Below are 14,892 nucleotides of genomic sequence, written 5' to 3' on the forward strand. Positions count from 1 at the left end.
CCCTCGGCCCTCTGAGAATTGGGTGCAGCTGGCGTGTGGGTACCCGGGGATGGACAAAGTGGCAACTGCTGGCAAGGCAGACGCACACATGCAGGTGTCTAGGTCTTTCCCAGCTGGCATGGATATGGCTTCTGCTAGTCCTGCATGCATCGTAATCGCAAGTATGTGAGAGTGGAAGTTTTTTTTTTTTTTTTGACAGGTATGTTTAGTGTAAAATGGAAACATTTTGGTGGTGATGGTGAGTCAGGTACCACATGGAGGAGGGTTCTTGTGTTCTCAAACATGTAAGACTTCAGATATATTTAGTGCTATGATCTATTTGTGGCAGAAATTTAATTACATCATTTCCAAAATGCCTTTGTGTGATTTTCAAATGCTGATAATATGTTTCATTATGACGAAGAATCATCATAAGGTGGTAGTGAGAGTCTTAAGTGATCTGTTTGACTTACAACTCCCAGACCTTTTTTCCCCCTGCTTTGTGCCTGTAAATCGTTAACAGTTAATTAGATGGGGTAGTGTAAATTTTTGATACTGTAATTGTATCATCATAAGACTCATCTATTTTGCCCACCAAAAATAAAGACTGCACTTTCATCTCCAGCCTTTTTCCCACTAGTTCACAAGACAGGGAAGGAACGAGAGGGGAGTAGCCTGTCTTCTACAGAATGATTAAATAAAGAATATGCAAATTGAATTGAACAATATATTATTATGTCAGTTGACGTTTATTTGAATTTCATGCTGTGACATCCTTCCAAACTAACAGCTCATCACAGATTGAGTCTTTTTATCACCACTTCACAAGTGGGGTGGGGGAGGAGAAGCTGGGAAGGAGAGAGGGGATTAAGGTATGAGAGGGGAGGGCTGGGGTGTTTCTGTGCAGGGGGACAGTGTCTCAGAAGTGACCTGGGAAGAGGCTGACAGAAAAGTGACCTTTTTCCCAAAAGGATAGGGGACGATGTGGAGGAGGAAGGGGAGCGCAGGGGGTTTCTCAGATGAGTGGATTATCCCCAAGGGTCTTAAATCAACGCCCATGGGGGTTATAAATCAATATTAATTAGTCTATCAATTTGATACCAAAGGTGTGCCAAAATGAATTCCACCCATCTACTCTCGACTGGTCACTGTCAAACGTCGAATCAGAACACTTGCAGCCATCTAAATTCACAGTAGTTTCAGCGCTACACTACGTCATCTTCATGACACTCTGTAAAATGTTTTTATTAAATAGGCGGCACCATACGAACCTGTGATTGATAGATTGCATTGATACAACTTAATATTATTGTTTTATTAGTTACGGTTTATGGAACGTGATGACACAGAAGCTAACGCAGGGCTGATCTCTAGCAAGTGGTTTTATGTTTTCCTTCTATATGAGAACATATAAATAACTGTTTTATCTTCAGTTTGCACTCCTCAGTATATTACTGGCTGGTTTTCTCCAGATGCTTCACGGGCATTGACATTAGCATTACTGCGTGATTATCGATGCATAACATGCAATTTTTACCTCCATTTAGTAGGTTCTTTCTCGCGATTATATGTTAAACATATTTTATTCCCTAGTTCATGTTAATACAGTGTGCAATCGTTCTGTCATCTTATTCCTCAGTTTATCCTTAATTTTGACTTTACACCCTCTACTCTTCAGTGTAGTTGCATGTTACTACATATTACCACCTTATATAATACGTAGATCGCCCCTTTTGTTACGTATTTCACAGTAGTACTGAAACGTCCCCTTTGAAAAATTATAATTGTCGTGTCCAGTTATTGTTTCTATCGTCAAGGAATTGTGACGGATGTGACCTGTAGTGACTGTTTTCCTGTTTTCGCATCCCGCGACTGTCTTTGTCAATTTCTAATTGTTGTAAGAGCCCCTGAAAAGCTTCAATGTCGTCTTTGCAACGTCCTGCCAAAATAATATGCCGTAAATGTTCAGGTAATTTGATTAAGCAAATGCGGATGAGTTCTAAGGGGCTGTATGGGTTTGAAAGATACTGATTCTTACGCAACATGTCTTCAAAATATTTCATAAGACTGGAAAATTCAGATTGTTCGAAATGTTTCATCATTATGATGCCATGTTTTACTCGGTCTTGTGTAGTTTGAGACCAATATGCTGAGAGGAAGGCATGGTAAAATTCTCCTTCACTGTGACAATCGTGAATGACAGATCGCATTCTTACAGCTGGTTCATTCCCTAAATAGCCACACATAAATTCTAATCTGTGATCTAATGACCAGTTGGGAGGAAAACAATGAGAGAATTGATGAAGCCATGCTTGTGGATGAATGTCGTTGTCAGAATTCTTAAATGTTTTGAATTTACGTGTAGTAATGAACAGCTTATAGTCGAAATCATCGTGTCGGCGAGTCGCACATCGCTCATTGTTACTTCGTTTCGGCGGTTCCATCTCAAAATCCAATGCGCCTTGCCAATTTCTTTCATAATTTCCGAAGTGTCCTGTGTTATTATTTTGTGGTTGTTCCGTATTTCTATGCCCCTCTTCCCGTACTGGAGCGCGAGTGTCCTCTGAAATATGTAATACTTGTATTACCTGCGTCAACTGATCTTGTACTTCCCGGATTTCTCTTTTGTACTGTGTATTGATTTGATTTTGATTTTGTTTGAATTTTCTAATTTGTTCATACTCTTCTGTGTCAGTGAAGGCTACGGGTCTTGTGTCATTCAGATCATCATCTACCTTTGTAGATAAGTTAGTGACCTGATCCGAAAATTCGGCTACTTTCTCCGATAGTGAACACATTTCCTCAGTGTGTTTTTCTGAACCAAGTTTCAGAGTGTCCATTTGTGTTGAAATCGAATCTACTGTGTCCTTTAAGTTTTCCTGAGTTTTTGCAAGTTGCGTAACCGAATCGGTAGATGCAACTGAGTCAATTTTAGCCCCCAAGGTCTCATGATTTTCATGAACAATGGTTTGCAGTTCTTTTATGGCTGCTTCGTGATTCTGTAATGCATTTTCATGCCGCGAAAAAATAGGTTGAAAATGCTCACAAATTTGTGTTTTTACGTCATTACAGACTTTGACATTTCGATTCAATGTCATGTAACTCAGTAGTTAAATCTTCACGTGTTTGTTCAAGTATGGTGTCTAACTTCCGAAGATTTTGTTCCATTGTGTCTAACTGTTGCTGTGTTTGTCTCTGGTGTTGTTCCATTGTGTCTAACTTTTGAAGATTTTGTCCCATTTGTTGCATGAATTGCAATAATAATGTATTAGTGTCTGGAATCTGTTTCTCTATGCTTTTTGGCAGTGCATTTTCACCGGCAACATTCACATTTTGACAAGCAGAAAATGTGTCTTGACTCATTTGAGAAAACGGTGAGGACCCAAAACCTAAGTCTACAGTATTTGCAATATTGTGTTCTGTCATTTCGGATTCCTGAGGCGAGCTGTTGCCGACCGATCGATCGATAATGCTTCCTTGTTCACTACCTGTTTCACTGTCTACACCATTATTTGCCGCCCGCTCCAATTCCCTATGCACAATTACCAAATTACTACTTCGATGTCTGTTAATTCACTACCAGGTGGTGCTGATAAGCTACGCTCGTCGTCACTATTATTTCTCAGTTTACTTTGAAGCCTAGTGTCACAATATTTCACACGATAACACAGAAAAGCACAATTTGAAGAGCAACAATAAGAGAACACATTAACATAGCACTGAAAATAATATGTAGTTAATTGCAAGCGCAGCTGCGAAATATTTGGTGCAAATCTACATGCATGCCACAACTGTTTTACTGTACAACAATGAAAGACTGCAACTACAAAGGAGATTCTCTTTACATTTACACGCTAGCAATAAACAAAATCTACACTAATTACACAAACTACAAGAAAAAATCAGAAGATTCCAGTGAGGTATCCTCGGCTAAGGGTCGACATATGAAACGTCCCCTTTGAACAATTATACAAGACTGTGCTTAAACTGACACACAATATTTTTTAGCGCAACGCAATCTGACTTTCAGAAATCCCTACAAAGGAATGGCCCTGACTAACATTAACCTGTACCTTTCACAGATCACTTACCTCACAAAAATCTTCGTTACTCAAGCTACTGCAATACAACGAGCGCCACTACTGCCAGCTAAATAAAAGATTCAAACTACAGAAGGCACTAACTACTGATAGGCATAGTTAGCAATTGAAAGATGTTAATAGAGAACAAACAATGTATTTACCTTAACAGTCATATATATAGTAGTTCATGACATCCAGTGTTACAAATTTCATAACTCCGCCATCTCTCTCCCCACATGCACCACTGCTGGCGGCTCACCTCCAACTGCGCAACGCTCCGCGCTGTTCACATCCAGCTGCCGCTGCTCAACACTACAATGGCAGACAACAATGCAAACCAGCCACAGACTGCACACAGCACAGCCAGTGATTTTCATACAGAGCGCTACGTGGCATTACCAATATAAAAATCTAAACAGCCTACTTACAGTACTACTCTTGTCTTTTCACAGGGACCTGAATATGGCGTAATGTAGCGCTGAAAAACTAGAAAGTTAGATGGCAAGAGGTGTTTTGATTCGACATTTTAAATTTAACATTTTACTTTCTCTTATGTAAATTGAACTGTTTAAATATATTTGAAATTTATACTTAATAATTTAACATTGCGAGAAATAAAATAAAATAAGGAAAAGGATCACCTGGAATCGAACTCGGGTCGCCGAGTTGTCAGTGTGGACTTTAAACCTTTCACCTACAGTGTATAAAGGCACATTTGTATGCCGTGCGTGAGTTTCCTCGCAAACGCGAAATCTTAATTAAATAATTAACCTCTGACAAATAAATAAAGCCTATGGCACAGTACTGCAGCGCTATGCCGCTGATAAAACAAAATACAATTATGACACTCTTATGTTTCATTAAGAAGAAGGAGGTCGAGTAGAATAGCTGGTGCGGGAAGCACGTATATTTTATTAACTGGCACACAGCCATATTCGATGTTATATAAGAACACTGCGAGTTGCAATCTTACTAGGCACTCGATTCTGTAAAGAATTTACATTTATGAAAGTAAGTAGAATTATTTAACTGTAGGCGTATTCGTTAAATATATCTGATTTAACTAACTGTGTAAACTTTTTTGTGTTGAGTAGACAGTCACCTCTGTACGACGTATTGACATGGCTGGCAAATTATTCTAATATTGAGATTTAGATTTTGAGTCCGCACCTACCGCAGTAATCTTTGGAAACGATTTAAATACGAAGTCCGTTTATTTGAGTCTTATTTCACGGTCAACTACGAATAACATTGCATTTACGAAAAAGCCGTTGTCAAGCGTCTGATACCAAATAATTATACGTCCACGTTCCAGATAAGCAAATATTAATTACAACCAATCACTATCATAAATATACAATAACCAATTTTTTATTTATTTATTTATTTATTTATTTTATAGATGTCCTCAAGACAGAGGCTCTTTATAATACCTCAATAATACCGCATCCTATGTGCTTGCACAATACGCTACACTAGTTTCAAAGAAAAATACTGAACTTCTGAATTCACTGATCTGTGCCAGTTGATCGACTTCACATGACCTGCTCTTCCTAAAGTAACCTTGATACTAACCCAAATTACTCCCCAGTGTTGCTTTTACTCTGTGCAGTATAATATTCGGACAATATATTACTCACAACTGGTCAAAAAGAATTTCCTCTGTATTTGCCAGATTCTTGTTCATTGCCATATAATTCTATACGATTACTCTGCAGTTCATAATTAAGGGGCTCCGGAACGCCCTATACTTGCAATGTTAAAATAACGCTTATAAATTACATCTTTCCTCACAAAGTATTTGAGGTAGGAAGTTGAACTTTTTACAGATTATTTATTGGAATATGGGCTACAACTTAACACAGGGATTTTACAAAATTTTAGTTCAGTTATTAAAGATGATTTTTTTTTCAATTGTAATGAAAATTCACAACATGTTTTTGCAATTTTTTTATTTATATACTCAAAAATAAACAGTTTTTTGGAAAAAGGCTGTGTTAAATTATGCAGAAGGTACTGTGTAACATTTACTGAAAGTTTGAAACAAATATGTTTGGAAGATCCTTAGAAAACATGTAATTAGTATGAGAAAATAAAAGTTTTGGGAATCGAGCGACAAAGATTGGATTAACTTTTTAGTGCATTCCAGGTCCATAGGATGGATTATCTTCATCCTCTGCAAACTCCTCCTCCAGCTTCCTCTTGTTCCTCCTCCTGTTTACTCTTGCTTGAATTTCTAGACTCTTTACAGCCCTGTCTGCAGCCCGAAGGCGTTCCTTGTCTAAAGCAAGCATCGCTCGTACCATGTTAGAACCTATCTTCATTCCCATATTTCTAAATACCTTTGGCTTTCCAACATTTCTCCTTTTCTTAAAAGCCTTCAGAGGATTTCTAATAACTTTACTTTTACTCATTATTATACTTCAACAAAACAGAGACTCAAGAAACAGAATTAATTACGAATATTTTCGAGATAACGACAGACTAAATAAACATGAAACAATCGACAATCACACCAGCGATATATATTAAACCATCACAGGTTAGCCACAACACATACTTTATCTCACATCACTAAAATGTACCTGATGAACACGGACGTTAATAATAACACCATTTAACAGCAGTTTAACAGCGCCACAGTGGGTCACGCCCATGTAGAACACATTTCAAAAAAAATTTAAAAATAGTTGTAGTCTTCGGAATTGAATAAATTATATATCTATTAAAAGGTAATAGTCTGCAGATTCAGAAAATGCAAAAAAGTAAAAATTCAACTTTTCATGATTTTGAGCCTTTCCGGAGCCCCTTAAGTGCCTGGAAGAGCGTTCATTAAACCATCTCTAAGCTATTTCTCCATCATTCGACTCTCGAATGGCACGTAGGAAAAACTAAAACTTAAATATTTCTGTACGGGTACTAATTTTTCTCATTTTATTATGATGATCATTCCTTCCTATGTAGATGGACGCCAACAAAATATTTTCGCACTCTTAGGAGAAAGATGGTGACAGAAGTTTTATGAGAGTATCCTGCCGCAACGATAAATTCCATTTTTTAATTATTGTCTCACCAATTCACGTATCATAACCGTGGAACTCTCTTCCCTATTTCATGATAGTACCAAACTAGCTGCCCTTCTTCGAACTTTTTCGACGTCCTCCGTCGACCCTGTCTCATGCTGATCCCACACCGCACAGCAAAACTCCAGAAGAGGACGTGCAAGCGTAGTGTAGGTGGTCTCTTTAATAGACCTGTTACATTTGCTCAGTGTCCTGCCAATAAATTGTGGCCTTGGGTTTGCTTTCCTACAACATTATCTATGTGATCGTTCCGACTTAAATTATTCGTTATTGTAATCTTTCAGTATTTAGTTGAATTTACGGCCTCTAGGTCTATATAATTTATTGTGTAATTGAAATTTAGCATATTTCTTTTCGTATTTATGTCGATGCACTCACTCCCTGAGTGTATCTAATCTGAGTGTATCTAATTTAAATGATATACCTAGTGTTCCAGATATACTCCCATCGGAAGTCAAGTGTGCTCTAGATAGCATGAAGAAGAGAACAGTGCCGGGTGATGATGAGCTCAGCGTTGACATCCTCAAACTGGCAGGAGAGGTAACAATAAATCACTTGGCAAAAGTATTTACTTCCTGCCTGCACTATGCTTCAATCCCACTATCGTGGAACAAGGCTAAGATTATTTTGATACACAAGAAAGGAAGTATTCACAATATTAAAAACTACCGTCCTATCAGCTTGCTCTCAATTTTGTACAAAATTTTTACAAAGATCTTGTTAAATCGAATTAGTTCCACCCTAGACTTAGCCCAACCTATAGAACAAGCTGGATTCCGAAGCAATTTTAGCACTATTGACCACATTCTGACCGTTAGTGAAGTGATAAGCAGAGCGAATGAATACCAACTGCCTCTCTGCATTGCCTTTGTTGACTTTGAAAAGGCATTTGACTCCGTTAGCCATGTAGCTGTCCTCCAAGCTTTGAGTGAGCAAGGAGTGGGAGCAGCATACATTGAAGTGCTCAGGAAAATCTACGAGAATTCTTCAGCTTATGTTAACATCGGCGAATCAACTCAAGAATTCCGCATCATGAGGGGTGTCAAGCAAGGCGATCCCATCTCCCCAAAACTGTTCTCTGCTGTATTGGAAATGGCTATGTCAAAGCTGAGCTGGGAAGGTAAGGGAATCAGAATTAATGGAAGAAGGCTTACCAACTTGAGATTTGCTGATGATAGTGCCTTACTGGCCAAAGACTTCGCAGATCTCCAAAACTTAGTTACAGATCTTGCATCGGAATGTCAGCTGGTTGGCTTGAACTTGAACCTTTCCAAAACAAAAGTAATATCCAACAAATGGGTCCCAGCTGGAGATGTGAAAGTCAAGGACAGTCTACTAGAAGAGGTCAGTGAATATGTCTACCTTGGCCAGATTATAAATATGAAGGGAGACATAAGACCAGAAATCTATCGACGCATCAAGCTTGGTTGGCAAGCATTTGGGAAGAATTCAAAAGTATTCAGATCAAAAATGCCAGTAAATCTGAAGAAAGCAGTATTTGATCAATGCATTCTTCCTGTGATGACGTACGGATGCGAGACATGGACACTGAACTCATTCACAAAAGGGAAACTTAGGACAGCACAGAGAGCCATGGAGAGATCAATGCTGGGCTATACAAGAAAGGACAGGAAAAGGGCAGATGACATCCGGTCTGTGACGAAGGTTAATGACATCTTAGAGAGAGTAGGTTCCTTGAAATGGCAGTGGGGTGGCCACGTCGCAAGAAGAAAAGACAACAGGTGGACGAAGCTAGTACTGGAGTGGAGTCCGAGAGAGCACCGGAGGCCTAGAGGAAGACCACCAGACAGATGGGACAAAGACATCAAGAAGATCGCTGGTAACACCTGGCAGAGAACTGCCCAAGACCGTCCCACTTGGAGAAGACTGCTGAAAGCCTACCTGAATCCACGACTCGAAGAGGCCACATCATCTAATGATTGAATTGGCTGATGATGATGATGATGATGATGATTGATGTCGATGACTTCAAACTTTTCGTTAATTAGTTAATTGCCACATTTCGCACCATACAAAGGTCTGAATTGTTTTGCAGTTTGTTTTGGTCATCTGATGACTTTATAAGACTGTAAATGTAAGCATAATCTACAATCAATCTAAGAGTGCTACTCACATCGTCTCCTAAATCCTTTATGTAGACCAGGAACAGCAAAGGGCATATAACACTTAACTGGGGAGCACCAGATATCACTTCTGTTTCATTCTGTTTCTTTCTGACAGGAAATCACATGTCCAGTCGCAAAACTGAGGCGCAATTTTATTTGAAGTCGTTTGTGAGGTACGGTAACAGGAGCTTCTGGAAGTCTAAAAGCATGGAATAAGTTTGATATCCTCTGTCGATATCACATTATTTCGTGAGAACAGCGGGCTAGTTGTGTTTCAAAAGAACGATATTTTCTGATTTGTAGTTGGCTGTTCGAGACAACTCATAATTATGTTGGCAGATTGCTCTTGATTCAGATTTAGGCCTTTCACTGTATGTATCAGGGATACCTTCCACTTCTCTGGTAGTTTTTCTGTTTTCCTAGTTTTCTCAAAGATTAATTGTAGCTCACTTTTTTGTTTTTAGTTTGGCTGCAACAGAGTTTTCTCCACCAACTTTCTAAGGTTTTACTAACTTCTTCGATTTCTTTCACAGTTGCGGTAAACCTTCTTGTAGCTTTTCACGACTGAGTATTCGAGCCTACAGAGTGGTTCTGGACAATTAAGAAGCTGAGCAATATATTTTGAAAAAGAAGAAAAACTTTAAAAAATTTGGTGTTACAGAAGCCAAATTGGTGAGCCTCGTCCCTCAGCCCTATGTTAGATTTACATATGAAGTATATCTACGTAACTATTTAAATTTCATTTTCTTCGCCAAAGATGTACTGGAAAATAACACCTTTTGACCTACAATGTTAGTAACCATAGTTAAATTGGCTATATTAATTTTCTGTATATATTTTGAGCGGTTGATATGTATTTAAATTTTATAATTAGTAATTTAACAGTGGGCGGAATAAAGTAAAAGGGGAAAAATATGTTGGCAGCAGTGAGAACCGGACCTGAGTTGTGGAACTGCCGGTCTTGTTTAGATCACTCAGCCAATATTCAGTCATGACAGCGATATTTTATAAATTCCTCATACAGTACGCTTGTACAGAACACAACATGCAATTTCAAAGACAAATAACTGCTCTGGCGCTGCGAGCAACATAGAATGGCGGAAGGGATGACGTCACATCAGAGCATGGGCCATAGAAAACAGACAGTTGCGTCACTTCTCTGTGTTCATAGTTGCGTGGTCCCCAATCATTTCAGTTCTTGATACAGGCTCGCATTTATCGCGGAAAGAGCACAAAAAAGCTCGTTTTCGTCCTCTTATTTGCATACCAGAACGCATTCAAAGAGAAATAGCGTAATTTTAGTGCGATTTTACATTCACATTAGAATAGAAATGGCGTTATTTGAGCGCGGTTTCCAGCTTGAATTTGATGCGTGATGGCGTAATTTTAATGCGATATTTAGTGCGCTGTAGCACATTGGCACTGCTTAAAAAAAAGAATATGTCTGCAGCGGCCATTATTGTCCGTTGGCCAGTATGTAAGTGAATGTAACACAGAAAATCCTAATGAGACTGAGACACATTACAATTATGTTCCGTAGGCTAGGGAGTAGCCTCTTGGCTACTAATCTAAATGTCCTAGGCTCTAAGTTTGATTCCATCCACAGCTTCGATTCTGAACATCAGCAATAGTGGCCGAAGATTTCTGGTATAATGAATCAATCTCGTCCCACCATCATGGTGGCGAAGGAATGGATAGAAGTTCAGGACATCCTGCCCCTAAAGGCTGAGGAATCAGCAGTGAGGATGGAGTGGTGGTTGTGATAATGTTAATGGTTGCATAATTGTTTTTATCAGCTATTTGCATAAACCAGACGATTAACAGTTATTAATCACAATACTGCAAACAGTATGTTCATCAACTTTTATTTAAGTCATTTGTTATATTCGTCTCTTTTTTTAGTTTAGTGTACTTAATTGTAGTACCGAGAAATCATCATGTACTGCGCAAACTACTTTGTAGGATCAAAGACTATTGTTTTAGTTTTGTCTCACTGGGTCATTCGGATAATACCCACGCTCTTGTTTCAGTGTAATGGGTGCTGACAGTTCATAAATTTAATCGCTTCTTTGCTTGTGCGTGTTATATCCTTTGTTTATCTTCTCGCCAAAATCCGTTGGGTTACGAGTTCAATTTTTAGCGCTCTTCACCGATTCGCGTTGCACTTGCGTAGAAAAGCCTGTGAAATAGCATTTGGTGGTTTGCATGCACCCATTTTTGTCGTTTCGTGTCTTTTTCCTTGTAATTTCGGTATTAGTAGTGTTGCTATGTTTGAACACTAATCTGCAGAGTGCTGTATGCTCTTACTGTTCGTCGGGGCGTAATTGAGTGGTGAGTACTGAGTTGAGTATATAAATTGTTAACGAAGTCTTTCAAAGCACTTAACTCTAAAGCATTATTTACCGGTAGGTTATCCTCGAATGGTCGCCACTCTCTCTCTCTCTCTCTCTCTCTCTCTCTCTCTCTCTCTCTCTCTCTCTCTGTGTGTGTGTGTGTGTGTGTGTGTGTGTGTGTGTGAGGGAGATTGTTTCAAAATATTACGATGTGCAACGAAGCAGCAGCAGAAACCTGTGACACACCATAAGTGAAACAGGTAAAAAATATGGCGAGACAACGAATTCATACAGGATTTATGCGAATTTTTGATATATCGATTGCTACGACGCTATTGCTCTTATGTTAGTTTTTGACATCCAGTTATGTAGTACATCTAATGCCAGTTCTACGTTTGCTGCATGCGTCTTAATGGTGCTATAAATTTAATGGTCATTGTAGCGTCAATGTATTCTTTACGATGAATTTGCTTTTTTTTTATTTTTATAGTGGGCGTGTGCGACATTAGTGTTGCAATTTCGTTATGTATTACTAGTTACCCGTATCTCGAAAAGTTGCGTTTCAGCCAGTTGACAGGAATAAAAGTAACTTCACTGGATTCGAAATTAGCTTATAACCAAGAGGCACGTCCACATTCACGCGGAAAGAATTACTGACAAATTACTGCTTGGTGCATTTCGTTATGATTACTTTGGTGTACGTGTCACGAATAGCGCATCCCCCCTGCGGGTTCGGGGATTAGAATAGGCCCGAGGTATTCCTGCCTGTCGTAAGAGGCGACTAAAAGGAGTCCATCCCCCTCCCGGGGGTAGTTAGCGCCTGCGTCCGGAGACGGACGGTTCCACGACCTATAATCGTGGTCTTTTTGGTTTTTCACTTCTCGTTTCTTCCTTCCTTTTGTTGGTTCCTTTCTTTGCTCTTCTCCACCTCACTGTCTTCCTTACTCTTTCCCTTGACTTCTTCTCCTTACCTTCTCATTGCCTTTTTCTCCTTGCCTTCTCATTGCCTTTTTCTCCTTGCCTTATCATTGCCTTTTTCTCCTTGCCTTCTCATTGCCTTTTTCTCCTTGCCTTCTCATTGCCTTTTTCTCCTTGCCTTCTCATTGCCTTTTTCTCCTTGCCTTCGCATTGCCTTTTTCTCCTTGCCTTCTCATTGCCTTTTTCTCCTTGCCTTCTCATTGCCTTTTTCTCCTTGCCTTCTCATTGCCTTTTTCTCCTTGCCTTCTGCCTTCTTCTCCTTGCCTTCTCATTGCCTTCTTCTCCTTGCCTTCTCATTGCCTTCTTCTCCTTGCCTTCTCATTGCCTTCTTCTCCTTGCCTTCTCTGGTCTCCGCCTTGGCGTTTGAGACAGTCTGTCCTCTTTCTCCCTCTCTCTCTTCTTTTTCCTCTTCTTCCTTCCTCCCTGTGCGTGCCTGAAGGCCGACCCACGCGTTCGCACGCGTAGCCGGTGACGGGGTAACGCGTAAGTCCCCGCCCTGGTTAGACATGTAAGGCACGCGCGTACCCCCTGGTAAAGGCCAGGCCCGGGGAGGGGTGATTGCCTGAGCTGATACCTTCTGACCATGCCGATTGGTCCCTCCGTCTGTTTCTCGGGAGGAGTGGCCTGAGGTGTAAACATTCACCTAAGGCGGGAGTGCCCTCTGAGAGGGTCCCCACAAGGAAGGAGCGCGCCATCGGAGACGCTGGCAATCATGGGGGATTCCTCTGCAATGGATTCTACTCCATCTCTCTCGACTTCGACCCAAAAACGGAAACGTGACCAGCCACCAGTGACAAAAGTACTACCGCCTGCCCCACAGTTCCTCGTAGTTTCTCGATCTGAGGACGGAAAGGATTTTTCCTCTGTCAACCCTTTCGTTATTCAGAAGGGCGTAGATGCCATAGCCGGATCTGTCAAATCTTGTACCAGGTTGCGTAACGGCACCTTATTACTAGAAACTGAGAGTGCCTTTCAGGCACAAAAACTGCTTCGGGCCACCCTCCTGTACACGTTCCCTGTCCGGGTGGAGGCCCACCGAACTTTGAATTCGTCTCGTGGTGTAGTCTATACTAGCTCCCTCGACGGATTGACTGACGAGGAGCTTCAATCTTTCCTCGCTGAGCAGGGCGTGACGGCTGTCCATCGGGTCATGAAAAAGGTCAACAATGACCTTGTACCGACCCGGACACTTTTCTTGACCTTCGATAGTGTTAAGCTGCCATCGCGCATCAAGGCGGGCTACGAGGTTATTTCTGTTCGCCCCTATGTCCCGACACCTACGCGCTGCTACCAGTGTCAGCGTTTCAATCACACTCGACAGTCTTGTTCCAATGCGGCTAAATGTGTCACTTGTGGCAGGGATGCCCATGAGGGTGACTGTCCACCTCCGTCTCCTCGTTGTGTGAACTGTCAGGGTGACCATGCCGCATCCTCCCGCGACTGTCCTGTCTATAAGGAAGAACGCTGTATCCAAGAAATTCGGGTCAAAGAGAAAGTGTCCACCTCGGCTGCTCGCAAGCTATTGGCTAGTAGGAAGCCCACGCTGCTTCCAGCGGGGAAATACAGTACTGTCCTCGCCTATCCTCGGACTACCCGGGAGGTAGCAACCCAGACATGCGATCTGACCTTCAGCACCACGGTCGTCCGTTCGGCCAGTGCTAAGATCGCGCGGTCGACGTCTCCTCTTCCTCCCATCACCCCACAGACACCAGCCCCTTCCTCAGCTTCTGCTAAGTCGAAGACCCCAAAGTCAGATGCACGGGCCTTCAAGAAGGAACCATCCCGTGCAGACTTCCTCCGTCCCTCGACCTCCCAGCCTTCGACCGGTACTTCCACCAAACGTCCTTCCAAAAAGGCGCATAGGAAGCACAGTTATCCTTCTCCGCCACGGCGCATTTCTTCTCCTGCGCCACCCAGCGGTTGCCGCCCCAGGCCGTCATCCGTTTCGCCTGGCCGCACCGCTGGTAGCCGTACATCTGGCCGTTCACCGGCGGAGGAAGCTCCCCCTCCCGGCCATCCTCCCGAGATGGCCGATGACCCTATAGACCCCATGGACGATGACTGTCCGCCTACTGATAGCGGCGGCAGTGCTCGCTCGAAACCAGGCCCTAAGCGGCCTTCGAGGTGACCCCTTCTCTCATCTTCCTTTTCATACGATGGCACTTATTCACTGGAATATTCGCAGCATTCGCTCCAACCGAGAGGACTTGAAGTTGCTGCACCGCTTGCATCGTCCGCTCGTCGTAGCCCTCCAGGAAACGAAGCTACGCCCATGCGATCAAATTGCCTTGGCACACTACACCTCTGTGCG

Source organism: Schistocerca cancellata, chromosome 3, assembly GCF_023864275.1.
Source record: "Schistocerca cancellata isolate TAMUIC-IGC-003103 chromosome 3, iqSchCanc2.1, whole genome shotgun sequence".
Classification (NCBI taxonomy): domain Eukaryota; kingdom Metazoa; phylum Arthropoda; class Insecta; order Orthoptera; family Acrididae; genus Schistocerca; species Schistocerca cancellata.